Source organism: Danio aesculapii, chromosome 20, assembly GCF_903798145.1.
Source record: "Danio aesculapii chromosome 20, fDanAes4.1, whole genome shotgun sequence".
In the NCBI taxonomy this organism is placed as follows: domain Eukaryota; kingdom Metazoa; phylum Chordata; class Actinopteri; order Cypriniformes; family Danionidae; genus Danio; species Danio aesculapii.
In genome coordinates, this window is record NC_079454.1 from 20,673,749 (window position 1) to 20,697,662 (window position 23,914).

Here is a 23,914-nt window from a genome sequence, read left to right on the forward strand (position 1 = left end):
GGACCCTGGTCTGTCTAGGTGTTGCAGAACATAATGCAGTCCCATATTTACTGCATCATCCACAGACCTGTTTGCTCTTTAGGTAAACTGAATAGAGTCCAGTGAGGGTTCAGTGATGTCTTTCAGGTGGGCCAGCACCAGTTTTTCTTGTTTCTTGTTTTTCTCAAGACTTCATGACCACAGATGTTAGTGCCACCGGTCTGTAGTCATTTAGTCCTGTAAATTTGGGTTTCTTTGGTATGGGAATGATGATGGAGCATTTGAGGCAGGAGGGCACTTCATACAGCTCCAGTGATCTGTTGAAGATCAGGGTAAAGATGGGGGCCAGTTGGTCAGCACAGGATTTTAAACAGGCTGGTGTTATAAAATCTGGGCCTGGTGCTTTTTTCCTCTTCTGTTTCTGGAAGACCTGGCACACATCATCTTCGCTGAACTGAAGAGCAGGTATGGGGGAGGCGGTGGGTGGTGGTGGTGTTAATTGTGGCATGAAGAGCAGTTCAGAGTGGGTGTGGGGGTTTTTCTCAAACCGGCAGTAAAACTCATTCAGGTCGTTTGCAAGTCGTTCATTGTCTACAGTGCTGGGGGATGGTGTCTTGTAGTTTGTGATGTTTTTCAAACTTTTCCACACAGATGCTGGGTCGTTGGAAGAGAACTGACTCCTTAGTTTTTCAGAATAGTTCCTTTTTGCAACTCTGATCTCCTTTTCCAGTGTGTATTTGGCCTGCTTATACAAGGCCCTATCCCTATTCCTGTAAGCAACCTCTTGGCCTGACGTAGCTGTCTGAGTTTCACAGTGAACCATGGTTTGTCATTGTTGTATGTGAGTTGAGTCCTGGTAGGAATGCACATGACATCACAGAAACTGATATAAGATGTTACAGTCTCTGTGAGCTCATCCAGATCATTTGCAGCAGCTTCAATAACACTCCAGTCAGTGAGGTCGAAACAGGCTTGTAGATCCCGCTCTGTTTCGTTAGTCCATCTTTTCACAGATCTTAATACAGTTTGGGATGTTTTCAGTTTCTGCCTGTAGGTTGGTATGAGATGTTGTTATTCTAAACCTTTTTTCTTATAAAAATAAATTCATTTTCCCCCACAATGGGATGCTGGAGCCTTCTTAAATATTAATAAAATTTTTTTAAATCACATAAGTTTTAAATGTTTCCAGAACCCCAGAAATTGAGCTGCTTGATATTTTTGTAAAGCCTAACAACTTTTAATATTGAGGAGGTTAACAAAGTGACTTTTACCAAGATTAAGTTTTAAAATCTGCACTCCGGTGACATGGTGGCTGAGTGGTTAGCACTGTTGCCTCACAGCAAGAAGTTTGCTGGCTTGAGTCCCAGCTGGGTCAGTTGGCATTTCTGTGTGGAGTTTGCATGTTCTCCCCGTGTTCGCGTGGGTTTCCTCCGAGTGCTCCGGTTTCCCCTACAGTCCAAAGACATGCACTATAGGTGAAGTGAATAAACTTAATTGTCCGTAGTGTGTGTGTGAATGAGTGTGTATGGATGTTTCCCATTACTGGGTTGCAGCTGAAAGGGCATCCAGTGTGTAAAACATATGCTGGATAAGTTGGTGGTTCATTCCGCTGTGGTGACCCCTGTTGAATAAAGGGACTAAGCCGAAGGAAAATGAATGAATGAATGAATGAATGAATCTGCATTCCAAAAAATTATATTTGATATATATTCAAACTATTTATTTTAAATGAGCTGAAACACAATTCTTGACATTTTTTTGGGGACAACTTTATGTTAAATCCACTTAAATATGTAAAACTAATATTATAATCTAATTACTTTATGTTGTCTCAGCAACACAAATCGATTGTGTGGAACCCAACATTTTTTACAGTTTGTATGATGTTCTGACAGCACTTTTTCTGTCATTGCACATATTTATTTCTTTTGAAATATATTGCTTCAAGGTACTAAACTATGAATAAAAGTATTTAATTACAATCCTGAAGAGCAAATGAACTGAAAACACCCATGAATAACATGCTACAGTATGTGCAATTGTTAATTAACAGTTTTTTACAGTGAGTTAACAGAGTTAAAGTCCAAAAACGTGTTTTCAATATCTAAATTTAAATTTAAACCCAATCTCAGACTCGCAATGCAGAGTAAAGAATTAGCTAAAATGCTCTTCTCTGTCAGTTCATCATCAGTCAGTGAATTACTGCTGCCTTGATCAATAAAGAAAGCACACAAATTCTGTTTACCACCTGTCTTCCATGAGCAGTAATAGGACAACAAACACTGCCAGGAAAAAAACTGCTGAGTTTTGTGAACGAGACGCAATCTGTAAAAAAAAATCTAATTTACAAAGACAAGAGAAAATAAATAAATTAAATAAGCACATGCACACACACACTTTGACTAGTTAATGAATAAGAACAGTGATGAAACAGAGTGTACTGGAGTCTGGTTAGTGAATGGGAAAAGTGCTGTAATGCTGTGGAAAAGTGAGACAACTTTGTAAATCCACCCCTGAGACTTGTAAATAGAGAAACTGAAAGCATGTGAAGAGATAGCAGAGCAAAGCCCTATTCAAAAGAGTGTATCTGACGAAAGCTCGATAAAGCAATGGATGTGCCGCATGAATATTCCATTGTGTGGATAAAAAAAAGCATCTGTTAAATAAATAATGTAAATGAAAACATTCAGATCTGAGAAATAACCTGTCCTGTATTAAATATTCATTACAAAACTCAGAACTTTAAATGGCTTACACCTGCATTTAATTGTGCACTGTACAAAACATGAATCATATATTTGTTCAGTCTGTTCTGGTTCTGAAATCTGATTTTCTAGTCTTTCTAGCTATCACGTATTATCACACTGCGTGTATGACTTCATTTGCAGCAATTCTCCCAGAGAGTGGGATGGCCAAGAACTCACTAGTTTTACAAAAATGTCAGCATTTGTGTCATGGATCATCGTTTTAGGAGTTGGGCGACATGGTGGCTCAGTGGGTAGCACTGTCGCCTCACAGCAAGAAGGTCACTGGTTCGAGTCTCGGCTGGGTCAGGTCGCGTTTTTATGTGGAGTTTGCATGTTCTCCCCGTATTCGCGTGGGTTTCCTCTGGGTGCTCCGGTTTCCCCCACAGTCCAAACACATGCTATAGGTGAATTGAATAAACAAAATTGGCTGTATGAGTGTGAATGAGTGGGTATGGATGTTTCCCAGCTCTGGGTTGCAGCTGGAAGGGCATCTGCTGTGTAAAACATATGCTGGATAATTGGTGGTTCATTCTGCTGTGGCGACCCCTGATAAATAAAGAGACTAAGCCGAAGGAAAATGAATGAGTGATTAATGTTATTATTTCATTATTATCTATAAAGGAAATATTTGATCACTGTCATCTCTTATTTGTTCCAGAACAGATACATTTGGCTGCACTGTTAAATTTGACAGTTTTCTGTTTGAAAACTTGGCCATTGTTCATTTGTCTGGTTTACCAATCTTTATATTGTTTGTTAAATGCTATTGTTCACTAAATAATGGGCAATAGCACATGAGTTGCACTGCAATATGGCTGTATATCAGCACTGCAGTGACGCAGGCCTACAGTTTAACAGTGTATAAAACAGGACAGAGACTATTATATATATATATATATATATATATATATATATATATATATATATATATATATATATATATATATATATATATATATATATATAAACACATATAAATACATATATATATAATCAGTCCTACAGGCTTTAAGGGAGGAAGTGCTTTCCTCAGCGAACATTTTAAACTACTTTATAGTATTATTTATATTTAAAACTACACTTTAAAACCCAAAAAGTTAAGGTAGCTCAAACAATTTGAGAAAAATGATTGCTCCAAACCATTTAAGTTCAAAAACTAATCCTAATGAGTACTGTGAACTTAATCCATTTGAGTAAACGGCAAAATTTGAGCACAGTAAAACCCAACAAATGAAGAGAACTTAAACCAACTGAGTACTGTAAAACCCAATAAGTTAAGGCAACTCCATACGAGTACTGTAAACTTACTCCATTTAAGATGAAGTAATGAGGTATTTAGTTACCTTCAACAATGAGTTCAAAACTCTTATCAAGTGAGTAGAATTAACTTTCTGTTAATTTTGAGATAACTACACTCATTTGATAAAGTTGATTGTTAGGTTTTACAGTGTTCCTATAACTACTAAAACTAAACTACTAAAGTATTAAACTACTTCAAAATCCTATTATAAACACAGAAATGTACGTAAATAATCCTGATCTTTGAGCAAGAGCCTCTGTTTTGTTTATAGACTGTCTGTCATCACTAAGACATTAAAATACTCTACATAATGCAATGAAATGATTAAATACTTGTTCTGTATGGCAACTTAGCTTTTGCCATACAATTGTCGACTTCAGATGTGAATCCAGTAGCTCTCCAACTTCCTTATACAAAAGCAGTTTTTGAGACACTTTAGTTGTTTTAATTTTTTTATTTACACACTTTTGCCATCAAACTTTTGTTTAAACATATCCTACTTGCAGTACTGCTGTGATTATTTCCACATGAATTATAACAGTGCTAATATACAGCCAAATCATGCTGTAATTGAGATATTGATCATTTAAGGAGAGACAACAACACTGAATTGTTTATTCATTCATTTTATATTCGGCTTAGTGAACCGCCAACTTAACCAGCATAAGTTTTACACAGCAGATGCCCTTCCAGTCACAATCCATCACCGGGAAACAGCCATACACACTCATTCACACACTTACACTACGGACAATTTAGCTTACCCAATTCACCTGTACCACATGTATTTGGACTTGTTGGGGAAACCTACACGAACACAGGGAGAACATGCAAACTCCACACAGAAACGCCAACTGACCCAGCCGAGGCTCGAACCAGCGACCTTCTTGCTGTGAGGCAAACGTGCTTCCCACTGCGCCACCTGAATTTTTTATATTAGCTGTATATGTGCGTGAGTATACATTCAACTTTGGTCCCTGATTAAGTTGTTCATTTTGTTTGATAAACTGTATCACTGTATGAGCCTGGAAACACATGGAGATAATATATTGTCTATTGGAAGCTCTGCAGTGGTATAATCCCCACTGAGGAGAAGGGACCTCCAATTCAAAGCCATAAATGTTTCGATATCAGAGCTGTGACCCTCGAAAAAGGTTAAAACCAGCCGAAATAGCATATAATTCCTCAGTGTCCATAGCACAGTGTTTTAAAACTGATCCAAACTCCTCAGATTCCACTAGTGCTCTTGATGAAAAGCTGGTAGGCCATTATTCTATACTTTATCTGCTGGGCACGAGCTCTTTCAGATTCTGCCCTTGAGATATATGGGAAGTGTGGACGGACCCGATTTCGAACACTGAGCTTTAGAAATGTGTGCTGTGCCAGTAATAGGATTCCAGGCTTATACAGACAATAATAATGGGGGGGAAATCGCAGCCTCCAAGGCATTCTTTTTCAAATGCATGAATAACAATATGAAAAGATGTTGATTTTATAATACACTTGAAAAACTACTGGAAAGTGTGTGGAAAACATCTCAGCCATAGCTAAGTTTTACATCGGCCTTCAAGTATTTCATGCATGGACATATTTAAATAGTTTCCGTCCTTCATCCATATCTGATCTCGCTGCTTCACGGCAGACCATAAGATTTTGCTACATTGAATTTACAGTGCATATCGATTTATGTAGCGTTTCTTGCACAGCCATCTGGGAAAAACGATATATTTATGAGGACAGGATTGGCAATCTTCAAGTTGCAAGGGATGACTTCACTTGACCTTTTACAAATCAACCATATTCACTTACATGGACAGGGTTTTTTGAGGTGAGATGCACCAAATGAGTTATTTATTATTATTACACCATTAGTTTTCCTTGTAAATTATTGCATTAAAACTGTAGTTTGTTCAATAATTTAATTATTTATTGTAATTATTATCAACACATTTATTTATTACATTAATATAAGTTTTTACATAATTTTACATCACTTCTTGCACATAAATTGGTGTCACATTGTGCACTTGTTTTAGTTTTTTCTCCCTGCAGTGAATCTGGCAATGTTATATTGATTGATTCATGCTTGTAAGTAAGTATTCCGAGGTCAGAATTGGCACATTAATATTCATTTTCAAAAAAGCTAATTTTTTTGTATAGCTATGATAAAAAGCACTGGCATTTTAACCGTTAATGTAAAAAATAAAGCACAGAAAACATAATTAGCATTTGTCCTACTCCATGTCTTAAATTGCACAAATTTTATGAAAAGATCCAATCAAAAGCATCAGTATAGCTAAACTAAACAGCATTAACTGACATACATTTACTAAACGAAACATCCTTTACTAAACAGCATTTTACTGACACAAGGCATCATGAATATTAAAAATTAGGCAAAGCAACAAATTGATATCAATGTATACAATGTTTAAAAAAATATTCATATGTAACGCCCTTTGTAATCAGTAACATTTATAAAAAAGTCACTGTAATTTAATTACTTTGTTTGTAATATATTACTTTGATATATTTTAGATTAATTTTGGCATAGAAGTACAGTTCCTACTGTTTACCCAAAAATGAAAATTCTGTCACAGTTTACTCACGCTCCACTTGTTTCAACATTTTTTTTTAACACAAAACAAAGTTGGTGACACTTCAGTTTAGGTCACAATTCATGGTATTAACATTGACACTACTACAGTAACTTAATAAACTACTAATTAGCTGTTTATTAATATTAATAAGGTAGAAAATGGGTTTAGGTTTTGGGCAGGATTAGGGATGCAGAATAAGATCATAATTTATAATCACTAATGAACAGTTAATAACTTAATAATAGACAGGTAATAAGCCAGTAGTTAAGATTTTATGAAGAATGTTGGAAATCAGTAGCCATTGACTTCCACAGTATTGTTGTTGTTGTTGTTTTTTTTTCTCTGGAGAAGTAAATGGTGACAGAATTTTCATTTTAGGGTCATCACAGCCATATCATCCTGCAGCCTAAGACCGATTACTCACTGAACCTAAGCAGGGTTGACCCTGGTCAGTACCTGAAAGGGAGACCACATGGGAAAACTAGGCTGCTGTTGGAAGTGGTGTTACTGAGGCCAGCAGGGGGTGCTCAACCTGCGGCCTGTGTGAGTCCTAATGCCCCAGTAAAGTGAAGAGGACACTATACTGTCAGTCAGTGCCGTCTTTCAGATGAGACGTTACACCAAGGTCCTGACTCACTGTCATCATTAAAACTCGCATGGCACTTCTTGAGAGTAGGAGTGTTATGCTGCGTTCACACCACACATGGATGAATCATCAAGCGTGAGTGGTTTACATGTTAAATCAATGCAAAGGTGCAAATAGACATTCTGCGGCACGATACGGACATTCGTCAGTGGACATTCGTGCCACATTAACCAATCAGGAGATTTCTCGTAAAGGGCCATGATTATGACGTAGCGCCTGTTGTTGGTGTCCCGGGGGAAAATCCTCTTGCCGAAAATTCTCCCGACATAGGATAACAGTTCATTAAACTGGGCTTAGCTCAGTCTGAAGCACCGCTAAAAGCCTCCATCATCCAGGTTAAGTTGGTGAACTCACAGAGCTGGGTGCATCTCTGAATGGATCTAGCGCACTCAGGCATGGCTCTAAATTAATCTACGCTGTTTATCAGCCTTCCTAAAGCACATAAACACAGCTATTCTCTCAATAAAATCCATGTTAGCCATTTAGCAACGAAGCTAGAGTCACCGGGCAGACAGAAGCCCTACCCATGACGCAAATCCGTGTCTATTGTGACATGAATTTGATGGGTGAATGAAACGGATTTGATGCGCAAATGAAGCAAGTAAACTCAAAATGGTCACATGTCTATTTATGCACGAATAGAGTGATTTATTTCCATGTTCCACATCTGGTCTAAACACACGCTGTTGTCCTGGCTAAATTCCCTCCATCGGCCCTTACCCATCACAGCCTCCCAATCATCCCCATCCACCGAATTGGCTGTATCACTGTCTCTCCATGCCACCAATAGCTGGTGTGTGGTTAGCACATTGATGTCGTCATTGTCCTGTGGCTGCCGTCTGGTAATCATGGAACATTATTTCTGGCACATGACCACACAGAACAAAATTATTGGCATCCAAAGACCTGTAGACCTTTAACTATTTAACTGGATGCTTGGCCAATGTCCATTTGGATGGTGCTATCGCAAATGAACCTGTCAGACGAACGCCGCTCACTTTAACGTTAATTTTGTGGAATAACTGTGCTTATCACTCATATATGGCTCTAAACTCTGGAATAGCCTTCCTGATAATGTCCGAGGCTCAGACACACTCTCGCAGTTCAAAACTAGATTAAAGACCTATCTTTTTAGTACAGCATACACTCAATGCATCCAACCAAGGCTCATTCTGAAAACCTACCTCCACGGACGTTTCTGGAGGCCGCGAATTACGTCCTGGTGGCACGTTTTTCTGCAGTTTTTGTTTTCGCGAATCCGCCAGAGGTCGCCGTGTACGCTTTTCGAGATCTCAAATTTCCCTCGCGAGTGCTATTCGCGCCTGCTGTTCTCACGTAAACCCACCAGAGGCCGCTGTCGACTCACTTTTGGAAAGACTTTCTGACTGAGTGAACGATCGGCTGACCCACCCTCCCCCTTCCCTAAACCCAACCGACACGTTTGAAAAGCAATCCAAAAAAATAAAAAGCCCTCCTCTGACTTTTTTTTTTTTTACCACATCCTCACCCTGCTATTCACTTGTTTGTTTTATATTTTGGATTCTGTTTTTGTCTTACCTGCTTTCTGAAACCGCTCTTCACCGGACTCGAACCCCCGTCTTCGTGGTCAACTCCTCTCTGCATCTCAAATCCGCCGACGGACGTGGCGTGCTAACGGGACAAACTGGTTGCAGCCAGAATGCCGTCCATATGGAGGTAAGCGGTCAGCTGGTAAGCGCGAAAAGGAACGGCGTCACACCACCCCGTAGTGTTCGTTTAAAGAAGTGAAATGCAGCCATTTGTACCTCCGCCTACATAATTCACTATCTCCAGAAACGTCCACAGGGCTACGTTTTCACAATGAGCCTGTGTTGAATGCATCAAATACTGGTATGATGCATGAATGTACTCCACACAGGTTTTTGCATCTCGTTTATATACCCTATGAACAGCAGCTACGCTAATTATTCTCTTTATTCTCTATTTTCACCTGGGGACACTCATCCCAAGGCCCACAGAGACTATGCAGCGGCACTGATTCGATCCAAGACTCGTGACAAGATGATCCCAAGGTTTCCATAATCCTGGACCAGGCCATATCTTGAGCAGCTGCTGTGGTCATGGAGGAGAGGAGAGCATGAGACTGATTCCTGTGATGCTCCAGAGACAGACGAGCCTCGCTGATGTCCAGCTTATCCAGCCTCTGTCGCCTAGACTGCAGCTCTGCACAAGACGTTTGGCCAGAGGAGAAATGGTCGTGCCCAACTGAGCCTGGTTTCTCTCGAGGTTTTTTAATTCTTCACTTTTGCCAATTGGTGAAGTTTTTTCCTCGCCGCTGTCGCCACTGGCTTGCATGGTTTGGAACCTGTAGAGCTGCGCATCGATGGATTTGCTCTACAGTGTTTGGACTCTCAGCAGTGAATATTAAACCACACTGAACTGAACTGAACTTAAACTCTGAAAACTGGACTGACACTGTTTCACTATTTACTATAATCTTATATGTGAAGCTGCTTTGACACAATCTACATTGTAAAAGCACTATAAAAATAAAGGTAAATTGAATTCAATATATAATATGTAATCAATATAACTTATCTCTAATACAACAACAAACTCTGAACCGCATCGGATGTCATTCCCTTGCTGTAAATGCAAGCACTCCCGTTTTTTTTCTGCAACATCGCTGCGTGCACATCCTGAATGTTTACAAACCAGTAATTTGTCTATATGCATTATCATTTTAATCTATGTCTATGAAATATTTTTAATATGGAATCTTTCGGCCATTTATCACTGTAAAATGCCCAAATATTGGCCCTTTTATATTTAATAACCATAGGTAAATTGTTCATTCCAAAGCAGAGGCTGTGCTCCTGCTTAACTAATGAATGGATGGGAGCTTCTTGTCATGTATTTGTATGATATATATGCATGCCTGTGAATGCAGACATATCGACTCTATCCAGGCTCTCTTTAACAATAGATAAATGAGTTGCAAGCTTGCCTGTGCTGTACTGTGTTCATTTTTCTTCTTTTGACATTTTTTTTCAGCCTGGCATAAGAAATTGCTCAAGCTGATGTCTAATGAGGTGTAGGATAGGCCTCATAGGCTACAGTATGTACCGAAAAGTGCCGTTCCAGCTCTGATTCAAAGACCACGCTTTCACATCGGCCTCATTGGAGAGCCTTATTAATGTGCACTTACAAAGGGCATGTCCTCGCTATTCACATCATTTGATTTAATTCATCCTCTAGACCAGACTATGGCTCACAATGAACCCTGACTATTACTCTCTTTGAGCCTTTGAAAGACATCAGCCATGGACAAGTGCGCTTTGCTGAAATCAAAATGGCAGTCACGGTTGGGTCGAGAGAGATGCTGGATGAAACAAACCTGAGGACTTTCGAGCATTAAAAAAATTACATGAGTGAGTCCAATCAGTCTAGGTTCCATTAGAGGAATGAAAATGGTACTAACTGTGAATTTTAAGGAATGCGTTTCATTGTAAATGGTCAGATCCAAATGCATGTGTGTTTATTTAGTGTCATGCATTATACGCTAGCGTGAGTGAAGATTTACATTACATTTATTGGCACTTTTATCCAATGAAAATCAAAGGGCATTCAATCACATTTAATCAGTGCTTGCTTTCCCTTGGAATCAAATCCAAGTGACGATGATTCACTAATACATTGTTTTACTCTGTACTACAGTAAAACAACCAAACATAATCATATGAAAACACTAATTTTACAAGAAAATTTCTGACAGGACTCTTCAAATACATTTTAACTATAATTAATGCATTTTATTATTATTTTTTTTTGCAAAAGTCACACAGAATTCATTGATACTTCTATGGTTGTGACTCATACCAAGCTCACAAGCAGCAATCATTTGTAAGTATGTAAAAAAAATTTGGGAGCTACTGACTTCAATTCAGGAGGTGTGTGCGGTTGAAATTTGCTGAACAGTGAGCTCTGTATGATCTGTCATGCATGACAGAGTCGTCAGAGAGGATAATTTACAAGTCAACCACATGGGGTGACCAGGCATACATAGTCTCCCGGTGCTGAAAAACAACCCATTACGTTTTGTGTTGCAAACATTCACAGCTTGTATCAGTAGCTGTTATATGATAGAGAAAGAGAAAGAGACCGATGTTTTTCTCTGTCTATATTTGGCTGGAATTTCATACGATTGCCTCGGAATTTGGCAGGTCATAAATTTGTGTTGTGCACTCACATGCCACTTTATTAGGTAAACCTGTCCAACTGCTCGTTAATGCAAATTTCAAATCAGCCAATCGCATGGCAGCAACTCAATGCATTAAGGCATGTAAATATGGTCAAGGAATTTTTACGCACAACCATCTCTAGGGTTTACAGAGAATGGTCCAAAAAAGAGAAAATGTTCAGTGAGTGGCGGTTCTGTGGGCGCAAATGCCTTGTTGAGACCAGGGGTCAGAGGAGAATAGCCATGCTGGTTCGAGCTGATAGAAAGGCAACAATAACTACTCATTACAACTAAAGTATGCAGAAGAGCATCTCTGAATGCACAACATGTCGAACCTTGAGGTGGATGGGCTACAGCAGCAGAAGACCACACCGGGTGCCCCTCCTGTCAGCTAAGAACAGGAAACTGTGGCTACAATTCTCAGAGGCTCACCCAAAATTGGACAATAGAAGATTGGAAAAACGTTGCCTGGTATGATGAGTCTTTATTTCTGCTGCGACACTTGTATGGTAGGGTCAGAATTTGGCATCAACAACATGAAAGCATATATCCGTTCTGCTTTCTATCAACGGTTCAGGCTGCTGGTGGTGGTGTAATGGTGTGAGGGATATTTTCTTGGCACAAATTGGGCTCATTAGTATCAATTGAGCATTATGTCAACGCCACAGCCTGCCTGAGTATTGTTGACCATGTCCATCCTTTAAGACCACAGTGTACCCATCTTCTAATGGCTACTTCCAGCAGGATAACGCACCATGTCACAAAGTGTGAATCATTTCAAACTGGTTTCTTAAACATGACAATGAGTTCACTGTACTCAAATGGCCTCCACAATCACCGCATCTCAATCCAATAGAGCACCTTTGGGATGTGGTGGAACAGGAGATTCGCATCATGGATGTGCAGCCAACTAATCTGCAGCAACTGCGGGATGCTATGGTGTCAATGTGGACTAAAATCTCTGAGGAATTTTCCAGTACCTTGTTGAATCTATGCCATGAAGGATTAAGGCAGTTCTGAGGGCAAAAGCGGGTCTAAACCGGAACTAGAAAGGTATACCTAATAAAGTGGCCGGATGTGTGTATATCACTGTCTGAATGATTTTCAGATAGGTAAACTCACTTGTTCCGTGTGCATGGACATATGATCCTCCAACCATCGGAGTTTGCACAGTGTATGCCCACCATAAACTAGCAAAAATGTTTATTCATTTCCCTCGATGCACATGGGAAGCAGTCTACAGGTAAATACTCATTTTTCTCGAGGTGTTGTCTTCCTGTGTCTAAAACTTCTCAGTCCAGATTAGACTAATGCCCTGGCACACAAAATAGTCCCCATTTAAGCCCATCAGATGCCAAGGTGACTAGCATGGACACAGAATTGTCACCCAAGCGTCTGATTTACAAGCCCTCCATCATGACAGCTCCTGCCAGCTCATTTAGCGGGACCAGGCCAAGACCTCCGAGCCGGAGCAGGAGATGCCACAGCAATAATTCACGGCTAATTAAACAGGCCCACCAAAGCCCCTCACATCCCATTTCTCATGTAGGTGTTGACAGCTCACTGACACAGACACTGGCAGCAGGGTTGACCATGGGCACTGCGTGTCATGTCAGGCTCCTCTGAGTAAATCCACTAGTTAGGCATCGCCATCGACTTTCTGTCAGCTGAGATAAATTCTGAAACACCTTCTCTGATCATCGATCCAGCACAGCTCTAGATCTTTTCTATCTTGCAGATATGTTAAGGCTGTTAAAAATTCAGTGTTGAGATGTTGGTTAAATAGAAATGAAACAGATGTATGTAAGTGTTTATCAGAAGCTTGCAATGCATTAAAAATAACTTCATATTAATAATATTTATAATAGTTTAAACTTTACATTTTTGTTTGTAACATGTATCTTTAAATGGAAATAAGTCCATATCTACTCGTAATTTGTTACATTTATGTTTGTGATGTATTATGTGGGTCTCTTTTCTTTTGTCTGTGGAATATGCAATGGGAAAATCTTAAACTACAGTTTTAAATATAGCTGAAACAAGCTACGAGCTATAAGAAATTCTTCTTATTCCCCCTGAAAGTACTTCTAAAAATGCTGGGTTGTTTTAGCAGTCCAATTTTAGGTACATTTTGGACAAACCTAGTCAAAGAAAATTATGAAAAATAAGGGGTTGTCTTGACATGCTGCTTTGAATCTACAGAGACCAGTCCTGTATGTCTATTTATGCTATATGTATATGATAAGGGAAAAGATGAGGACACATGAGCAGTGACATGACCAGGGGCGATTTTAGGATTTTCATTTTCGGGGGGATTCAGCTCATTATGGGGTTATAAAAATTTTAATATATAAATTAATAAATTCATTAATTTTAAGTAATAATTATAATGTAACACACTTAAAAAATGTTTGACTAATATGGTAGTGTTGTATACTAAAGTAGCATGATTCCACTGTACGCCTTACTAGTACCGGGTTAGAGCCAATTTTGCCTTCAGTACTGCCCTAATCCTTCGTGGCATAGATTCAACAAGGTACTGAAAATATTCCTCTGAGATTTTGGTCCATATTGACATGATAGCATCACGCAGTTGCTGCAGATTTGTCGGATGCACATCCATGATGCGAATCTCCCATTCCACTACGTCCCAAAGGTGCTCTATTGGATTGAGCTCTGGTGAGCGTGGAGGCCATTTGAGTACAGTGAACTCATTGTCATGTTCAAGAAACCAGTCTGAGATGATTCACGCTTTATGACATGTTGCATTATTCTGCTGGAAGTAATTCAATTCAATTCACTTTTATTTGTATAGCGCTTTTACAATGTAGATTGTGTCAAAGCAGCTTCACATAAAAGATCATAGTAAATTGAAACAGTGTGGTTCAGTTTTCAGAGTTTAAGTTCAGTTTAGCTTAGTTCAGTGTGGTTTAAAAATCACTACTGAGTCCAAACACTGAAGAGCAATCCATTGATGCGCAGCTCTACAGATCCCGAACCATGCATGCCAGTGGAGACAGCGGCGAGGAAAAAACTTCACCAATTGGCAAAAGTGAAGAATTAAAAAACCTCAAGAGAAACCAGGCTCAGTTGGGCACGACCATTTCTCCACTGGCGAAATGTCTTGTGCAGAGCTGCAGTCAAGGTGCCGGAGGCTGGAAGCTGGACCTCAACGAAGACTCGTCTGTCCCTGGAGCATCACAGGAATCAGTCTCATGCTCTCCACTTCTCCATGACCACCAAAGCAGCTGCTCGGGATACGACCTGGTCCAGGATATGGAAACCTTGGGATAATCTCGTCGCTGGTCTTGGATCGAATCAGTGGCGCTGCATAGTCTGTGGGCCTCGGGATGAGTATCCCCAGGTGGAAATAGAGAATAAAGAGAATAATTAGCATAGCTGCTGTTCATAGTGTATATAAACGAGATGCAGAAAGTGATGCATTGAGAGTATGCTTTACTAAAAAGATAGGTCTTTAATCTAGTTTTGAACTGCAAGAGTGTGTCTGAGCCTCGGACATTATCAGAAAGGCTATTCCAGAGTTTAGGAGCCATAAATGAGAAGGCTCGACCTCTTTTACTCGACTTTGCTATTCTAGGTACTACCAGAAGCCCTGAGTATTGAGATCTTAAAGAGCGAGTTGGATTGTAGCGAGACAGAAGATTGGTTAGATAAACAGGAGCTAGATTATTTAAAGCTTTATATGTAAGAAGCAATATTTTAAATTCAATACGAAACTTAACAGGCAGCCAGTTTAAGAAGGATAAAATTGGGGTGATATGATAAAATTTTCTAGACCTGGTAAGAACTCTAGCAGCTGCATTTTGTACTAGCTGATGTTTGTTAATAGAGGATGCTGGGCAGCCAACAAACAGAGCATTACAGTAGTCCAGCCTAGAAGTCATAAAAGCCTAAGCATGGACTAGTTTTTCTGCATCTGAGATGGATAGCATACTTCGTAACTTAGCGATATCTCTCAGATGAAAGAAGGCAGTTTTTGTGACATGGGATATATGATTTTCAAAAGTTAAATTGCTGTCTAATATGACACCCAGATCTTTTCTAGTAGAGCTTACGCTAAATTTGTATCCCTTTAATTGTAGGTCTGGTTGTGAGATCTGCTGTGTACAGGATTTAGGCCCAATAAGTAATAATTCCTCTTAGTCTGAGTTTAAGAGAAGAAAATTATTGGTCATTCAGTCTTTAACATCTTTAATACAATCAGTTAGCTTAGGCAGTTCAGACATTTCATCAGGTTGAGTTGAAATACAATTGAGTATCATCTGCATGGCAGTGAAAGCTGATCCCATGTCTTCTAATAATGTCTCCCAGGGGTAGCATGTATATTGTAAACAGCAAAGGGCCTAAAACTGATCCTTGAGGCACCCCATACTTTACTGGGCTGACTTGTGAAGGCTGTCCATTAATATTCACAAACTGGTAACGGTCAGCTAAGTATGACTTAAACCATTGTAGAGTCTGTCCCTGGACACCTGTAGAATTTAAGCGATTTATGAGGATATTGTGGTCAAAGGTGTCAAATCCAGCACTAAGATCGAGTAAAACTAATAGCGAGATGCACCCTTGGTCAGCAGCTAAGAGTAAATTGTTGGTTATTTTCACTGATGCGGTTTCTGTACTGGGATGAGCCCTGAAACCTGACTGAAACACTTCAAAAACATTGTTCGTCTGCAGAAAGGAGCATAATTGGGCAGAAACAACTTTTTCTAGCATTTTAGACATAAATGTAATATTTGAAATAGGCCTATAATTAGCCAAGTTGCTGGGGTCCAGTTGTGGTTTCTTAATAATAGGCTTAATAACAGCTAGCTTGTAAGGATTTGGAACATGGCCTAAAGATAAAGAAGAGTTGATAACGTTAAGAAGAGGTTCTCCTATTACAGCTAGCAATTCTTTCAGTAATTTTGTAGGAATTGGGTCCAACATACACGTAGCTGGTTTAGAGCTATTTATAATTTTATTCAGCTCTTCCTGTTCTATGATTTTGAAGCACTGTAGGTTATTTTGATTCAGTGGAATGTTTACTGGATCTGAAGTATATATTTATGAAGACTAATTTGCGGTGGAACATTCTGTTCCAAAGATGGCAGATTATTTGTTAATTTAGCAATGGTGTTAAATAAAAATCTAGGATTGTTATGATTATTTTCTATCAGTTTGCGGAGGTGCTCAGCCCTGGCACATTTTAGAGGTCTCCTATAGCTGGACATACTGTCTTTGTACGCAATTCTAAAAACCTCTAAACTAGTTTTTATGTTCCAGGCCATTTATGTTCCAGGGCACGGGTTGCTGTTTTGAGAGCGCGAGTATGACTATTATACCATGGTGTAGTTTTATTCTCTCTAGCAATTTTTAATTTGATGGGTGCCACAGTATTTAGTGTGCTAGTAAAAATGGCATCTATACTGCTGGTTACTACAAGTTAATTTGCGTTTGCGGGTGCATTTCGAAATAGAGAAAAATTAGGTAATTTATTTGTGAATTCATCTTTGGTGGATGGAACAATAGTTTTACTAGGGCGATATATCGAAGTGGATCTGCTAATTTCAGGTAAACACAGCTTATATAGTGTAGGGATGGTATACAGTTTAACCCAAGGAATGACCAGTCTGTCAGATGAAGTCTGGCAGTCAGAGCTGGAGTCAGAGATTCAAATAAATAAAGTTTACTAAAGCTAGTTTGCAGTTTCATTAGCAGAAGCCAGCTTCAACACTCGCAATGAGTTAGGCCGCTCTGCTTACAATCACAAATCATTAACAATTATACTCTCACATAACGTCATTAACTGCGTCATACATATAGGTGTCCTAACCTGATTGGTTAAAACACAGATAGACTAGGAAAATTTCCACGTGGGGTGCGAGCGTACAATTCTGAACAATATCTTAAGCATAAACGTCAGACATCCACTAGATTGTTTAGAGCTGACTCCAGACCTGTGAAACAGATCCACAATCAAATAGAACACACACACTTAAAGTATAATCTGTTTCTTATCCAAGGCTGAGTGTACTCTCAGCCGTCTTTATCAAAACTGGTTAAAAACCGGTATAATCTATATTCAGGCTGTTATAATATCCTTACTACACAAAGTCTATCTTGAATAAAAAGTATAATCACTTTAAAAGAATTAACCGTAAAATGAGCAAAATCACTTTAGACATTTTGGATAGTATTAACTCATAGAAATAACAATAGAGACAGTTGCTTCCAGTCCTCAGCCCTCAGTTTCAGTCAAGGTCTCCGTGACCTCTGACCAAGTTTGGTGGCTGCTGAAGACAAAGTTAAAATAGACAGACAAAGAGAGGAGCAAGGACACTGAACATTCTTACATAAAGCAGTGTGTTACTTATTCATTGGTTCAAATCAATTTCAAAGTTAAATACTCATTCAAATAACCAAATAATTATATTTAATAAAAAGTAATGAGGAACAGGATGATGGAAAATGATAAATGTTGATCCATGATGAGACAGACTGGAAGGCAGAAATCTGAATCCTTCAATAGTAAGAGGTAGTGGTCTGTAATATCATCACTTTCTGGTATGTCTACATCAATGACCTCAATGTCTACATCAATGACCTCATTTCCATAAGGCAGAATTAGATCTAATGTATGCTTTAAGCAAGGGGTTGGAGCAACAACGTTTTGCTTTATCCCAAGTGAATGTAGTAAATCCATAAACGCGAGCGCTAATGTGTCGTTAGCATCATCTATGTGAATGTTAAAGTCTCCTACAATTAGTATTTTATCAGTTTTAACTAGGAGGTCAGAAATAAAATCAGAAAACTCTTTATGAAAATTGACATAGGGTCCTGGGGGTCTATATAAGGTGATTAAAGCGAGCGATAACATAATATCCGGAAGCATAACATGAAGCGTCCTGGAGACAGGAGTCAGCTCCAGCTCAACTGGGGTGCAGGCCGTCAGCACGAAAAAGCGGTTCTCCATGGAGATTCTCAAACACGGGAGGTGGTGATGTTCTGCCCCAGGACCTGGTAAGCACCTTTTGCGGCTGCACCCAGGGGCCGTGGCAGCCGGGTGTCGGCGTGAACGACGCCTGCGCAAACCGTGTCCTCGGTGCGCTGGGCCTGGACACAGAAACACGCGGGGTTGAGGTAGACAGAGTGTTGTGATTGTATCGCACACTTACCTCAGATGAGCGAACCGCAGCGCAGGGCACACCGAGCAAGGCCCATTGTTCCCGTAGCTACGTTCGCTTCATCTCGAGATCGCGAATCTGGGACTCCACTGCTTCCAGCTCCAACACCTCCATCGATGCATCTCCTGCACTCAAGGACAGACACACAAGCGACATTGTACAGAGTGAAGAGCAAAGCCAGTAAGGGAGAAAATGAGTGAATGAAAGAAGTCAGCAGTTTTAGAGGTGCTAGCAGGCTCGAGGGACAAAATGTTTTAAAGTAGATTTGTTTGTATAAATGTATTAAGGATTTGTTCACCCTAAGTAGGAGACAAATACTTAGAGAATGTGGAGGTATTTTATGATTAAAACGTAAATTGCGAATCTACGCAACAGGGCTCCAAACACACACAGCGAGGCTACCGTAACAGCGACAGCAACGTCACTCAAGCATACGCCCCTATCATCAGACGATGGGTACACTGTGGTCATAAAGGGATGGACATGGTCAGTAACAACACTTAGGCAGGCTGTGGCATTGACACAATGCTCAATTGGAACTAATGGGCCCAAATTGTGACTGAGGCGATAATTTAGTAGTGTACAGTTCATGAGCTAACCAAAAAAGTTTTAGGGGGGCTGAATAGAAATATAAGGGAGCTAAAACTCCCCTAAAAGTGGCCTAACGATGCCCAAGGACACGACATAGGCACTCACAACAATGTTTAAATAGGACCCTGAATGTTGTCATTCAGGGGTGCATTTCCGAAAACCATCGTTAGCCAGCTAAGGTCACAAGTTGCATTGTTACAAACGTAGTTCGTTGATTTAGTGTTTCCCAGATCCATCGTTCCAACGAACATTGGCAAACTGCGTTGCAAACTTGCAACTGCTTGCAACTACACCTCTAGAGCTGTAGGAGCATAGTTCCTGGTTGTGTTCTATTCATAGTTATCTATTCCCAGTGTACCCTGTTCATTTCGAACATTCAAACATTTAAACTTGAAATGTTTAAAACAAACAAACAAACATTACGATCATCTCTCTTAGGTGTAATTTGCTTTCAAAGTATATTTACAGTTCAGTTCTAGCGATCTTCAAATTGACAATTGCATTCCCTTCGTAGCCCCTTCGTAGATAAATAGTCTACTGTAAATTACAACCATCCCTTCATAATTTTCACCATCTTTTCGTCTTAAATGCTGAAAAAACGGGCGTTTGAGGATGACAAGCAATTGTAAATGGGCGTAATTTGACTCATTTGGCTTTTCCATAGGTGAGAAAGGTCAAATTCACGTGCTGCAGTCATGTTAGCAGCCATGCTAGTCATCTGTAAGAGACCACATCAATGAGGTGATTTCAGAACATGGAAAAGTACCTCATGACTTCAGAAAAAAGATTAATAGACAGCTGGCTTCAGTATGTACTGCATCAGAGCCAAAGCTCTGCAGTTTTGTTCCAACTAGCTCCAACTACCACTTGCTTGGAAATTTCTAATAATCTTGAAAACCTTGATTAGTTGGATCAGTTGTGTTTATCTGGGGTCTGAAGCAAAACGTAGTAGAGCTGTGACCCTCCAGGAATTGAGTTTTAGACCAATTTCATCAAGTTATGTTTGCACAATATAGTGGTCATTAAAGGGGTTGTTGTTCACAAACAATTATTTCATCTTATGCGCAACCTTTACTTGTTTCAAACCTTTATTGGTTTCTTTCCATTGTTAAACACACAAGAAGATATTTAGAAAAATGTTGGAAACCTGTAACCATTAATTGTTTTTTATTTTACTATGGAAGTCAATGGTTACAGTTTTTCAGTTTTCTTCAAAATATCTGCTTTTGTGTTCAGCAGAAGAATAAACTCAAAGGAATAGTTAACCCAAAACATTGCATAAGCGGTATTTTGTTTCTTGTCATTTGACGCAAAGATGATGTAATACATTCATAAATGCATAGAAATGTTCATAAACTTTAAAAAAAAATCTAAATATTAAAAACTTTCAAGGATTTAAGATTATGATGACCGTTAAACGCGTCATAACAGTCTTGTGAAAAGGGTCCATACGTAGAACATTATTGTATTGAAACACTGTAATACACAATCATTATTTCTCTATGTGAGACATGAAATCTATTTTTCTTCCTACACAATTCACGAGTTCACGGCAATTCGTAACTTTTTGATTTAGTGGCTAATTCGTACGATCTAATTCGTACATTTTAGTACGATTTGCTCATCCCCCAATGACCGCTGGGTTTAGGGGTGGGGTTAGGTGCCACGCCTCCTTTTTAAAATCGTACAATTTCGTACGAGTGAACTCATACGAATTCGGATGAATTAGCCACTAAACTGACAAAACGTAAAATACTTACGTTTTCTCGTAAGATTAGGCTGGTTTCTTCATACGTTAGCCTTGACCTTAACTCTGCTATTCTTTTAGAAGATCTCACCACAGTAACCCTTGTTTATTTTAACTACCTTAATTACTGTCATTAACCAAAATTAAACATAAATCATTTAAAGTTAATGTTACTTGCCTTCATTCATTCATTTCTATGTGAAACACTTTCATGAGTCCATTTAAACAATATGAAAAAACAAAGCTTCACTACAGTAAACTAACATTTATCATAAACCTAACTGTATTTTTTTTGGTAGCAAACCCATGGTTAATTGTGCACTTTGCAAAAATCCCACTTTAGCCTGCAAAATGGTTTTTCAAACTGGCCTAACAAAAATATATAAAGAAATATAAAGTGATTGATGTCAACCTAGCTTTTAAATACTAAAATAATTAGTTTAACGTACAGTACTGTTAACATTAATTTTCATCAATGCCTTAGCCTCAAATGCTAATTAGTACTAGCTAACTAGCCTGTGACACACAGTCTTAAATGCTCTGTTTACACTAACTTTAATATTCATTGGTTTCATTTGTAATTATTTAATTTGTGAATTTTGTTCTTTTTTTCTTTATAATTCGTATTTTTCACTCAGTGAAGTCAGGGACTATTGACTAGTTAATTTATTGACTGGAATGCCGGTGTTACTGTTTAACTGGTGACTGTGTTAACTGGTGACCCTTTCTAGATGTAAACTATTCACGTTTGCAGATTGGCAGGTTTGTATGTTTTTTATAGCCACAAAACATGCCCATACCAATTAAACATTCATATTACTTGGTGTCAGCGTGATTGTTAACATTGTTGATTTCAATATTTGTGTGGCAGAACAGCATATAACCAAAATTAATCTAAAAAAATAATTATAATTTACATGTCATCAACGGGACTCGAACTCGTGTAGTCAAAAGGTTCAGCATGAGTATCACTCAACCTATCCAACTGACCTATTCAAGACTACACATTTAAATTGGGTAGGATATTTTTTTTTATCAGTCAACATGTTTTGCTGTGGTTGTGGACTCGTGTTAACATGTTTATATAAACTCTCACAATGATATTTTCTCAGAATAACTCTAAATAACAAAACTATGTTTTATCACAGTTAACTTCTGCCTCATGTTAACTTCTGCCTTTGGACTCGTGTTAACCTGTGTCTACAAACTCACACGCTGATATTTTCTCAGAATAGCTCTGAATGACAAAACCACGTTCCACTAAATAGCCTACATTATAAATAGCAGTTTTTCCCCTATTATTTTGTTTTCTAACAGAAAAACAAAACTCGTACACGGGATTCATATTCCCGTGTACGAATGAATGATTGACAGGGCTCATAACTAAGCAACACAACGATCTGTTTTTTTTTTACTGCACCATATGTCAGCACGCTAACCACTAGGCTATTGTACACTATTGTTTTCTTCTACTTATTTTGTCTTCTGCTTCTGCCTTTTTTTGAATTATTTGGTGCTTATTTTTATGCACCTATCACAATCAAGTAATCTACAACCTGGAGCTGGAAGTTCTCCAACCTTTAGCTCTTGATTCTCCAGCAGACGAAGACTTTGACTCCACTCACAAATCTGAAGTGAACAGCTTTGATTCTGCAGTAGTTGTTGAGAACATCTCTGCAGAGTTTCACTTCACAGCTGACACTGAATCCTCTCTCAGTGAGGATTACCTGGAGCTAGCCTTTGATAGTCCTCCAAGTTCACCAGCGTTAAGTTCAGCAGCGATTGATACTCCTGCCAGTTCAGCAGCGTTTGTTATTTCTGCAAGTTCATCATCAGATGAGGACACTGAACCAGTAGTGAGGCAGCAGCTCTCGGCAGATGATTTGATTCAGAAGGTCTTACAAGATGACAACGCAGTGATCGAGTTGGACTCCACTGTGACATTTGACACTGCAGTGAGTCCTACAGCAGATGATGGAACCGGCTTAAACAATAGTAAGTTTATAGCTAGAGTTCATAACATTTGTTTAGGCTTTTCAAACTTGGTGTTTACAAATGTGGCGATGTCATTGCCATTTCCTGCTTGCTATCAAACTATTTCATAACTCTAACAAGAAACAATTCCATCATAACCTAATGTTAAAATAGCAATCATAACATTATTTGTTATAATTATCAGAAGCTATAGAAATTAAAAATGTAAAACAGGAAGTATGCTGGGAACATTGTTTTTGTTTACATCCCTCAAAATGGTCTATACAGTTGAAGTCAAAATTATTAAATCACCCTCCTGTGATTTTTTTTTCCTTTTTCAAATATTTCCCAAATGATGTTTAACAGAGCAAAGAAGTTTTCACAATATTTCCCATCATTTTTTTCTATCGGAGAAAGTCTTATTTGTTGTAAACTGTGTGTGTTTTTAATGGGTTTTGAATAAATAACATTTTATGTCCATTCAGCTTCATTTTCTTCATTTTTAACAGATAACATCAGCTGCCACTACAAACTTGGAAAGCAGCTCGGTGAAGGAGGTTTCAGCACCATGTTCGAAGGAATTCACATACTGGATGGTCTGCAGGTATTCATTTTTGTTCACTCAAATCCTTTGACGAAGTTCGCTATTTAGAGAATATCTTCAGAAGCATGCTTTCATTGTTTGCACATTTCTGCGTAGAATTCTAATTGATGAAACCTCTATTCAGGATTTGAATGAAATTATCTCGATGCACATGTTAATTGTTCGGTTATTCCTTTAAAAAGGTGGCTGTTAAATTTGCCCAGAAGACACCAAATAGGCAAGAACTCTGCTCTGTAAGTAGACTACACTTTCTGTTTTTTCTCTTCTCAGTCACTGTGTTCAATTTATTACAGGTATGTCTTATATTTACTATAGACAACAGG

The 23,914-nt window shown here is 38.8% G+C and overlaps 1 pseudogene; it reads left to right on the forward strand.

Annotated features, from left to right (window-relative positions):
• LOC130247980 (uncharacterized) overlaps positions 1-23,914 on the forward strand; it is a 62,892-nt pseudogene that overhangs the window by 38,480 nt on the left and 498 nt on the right.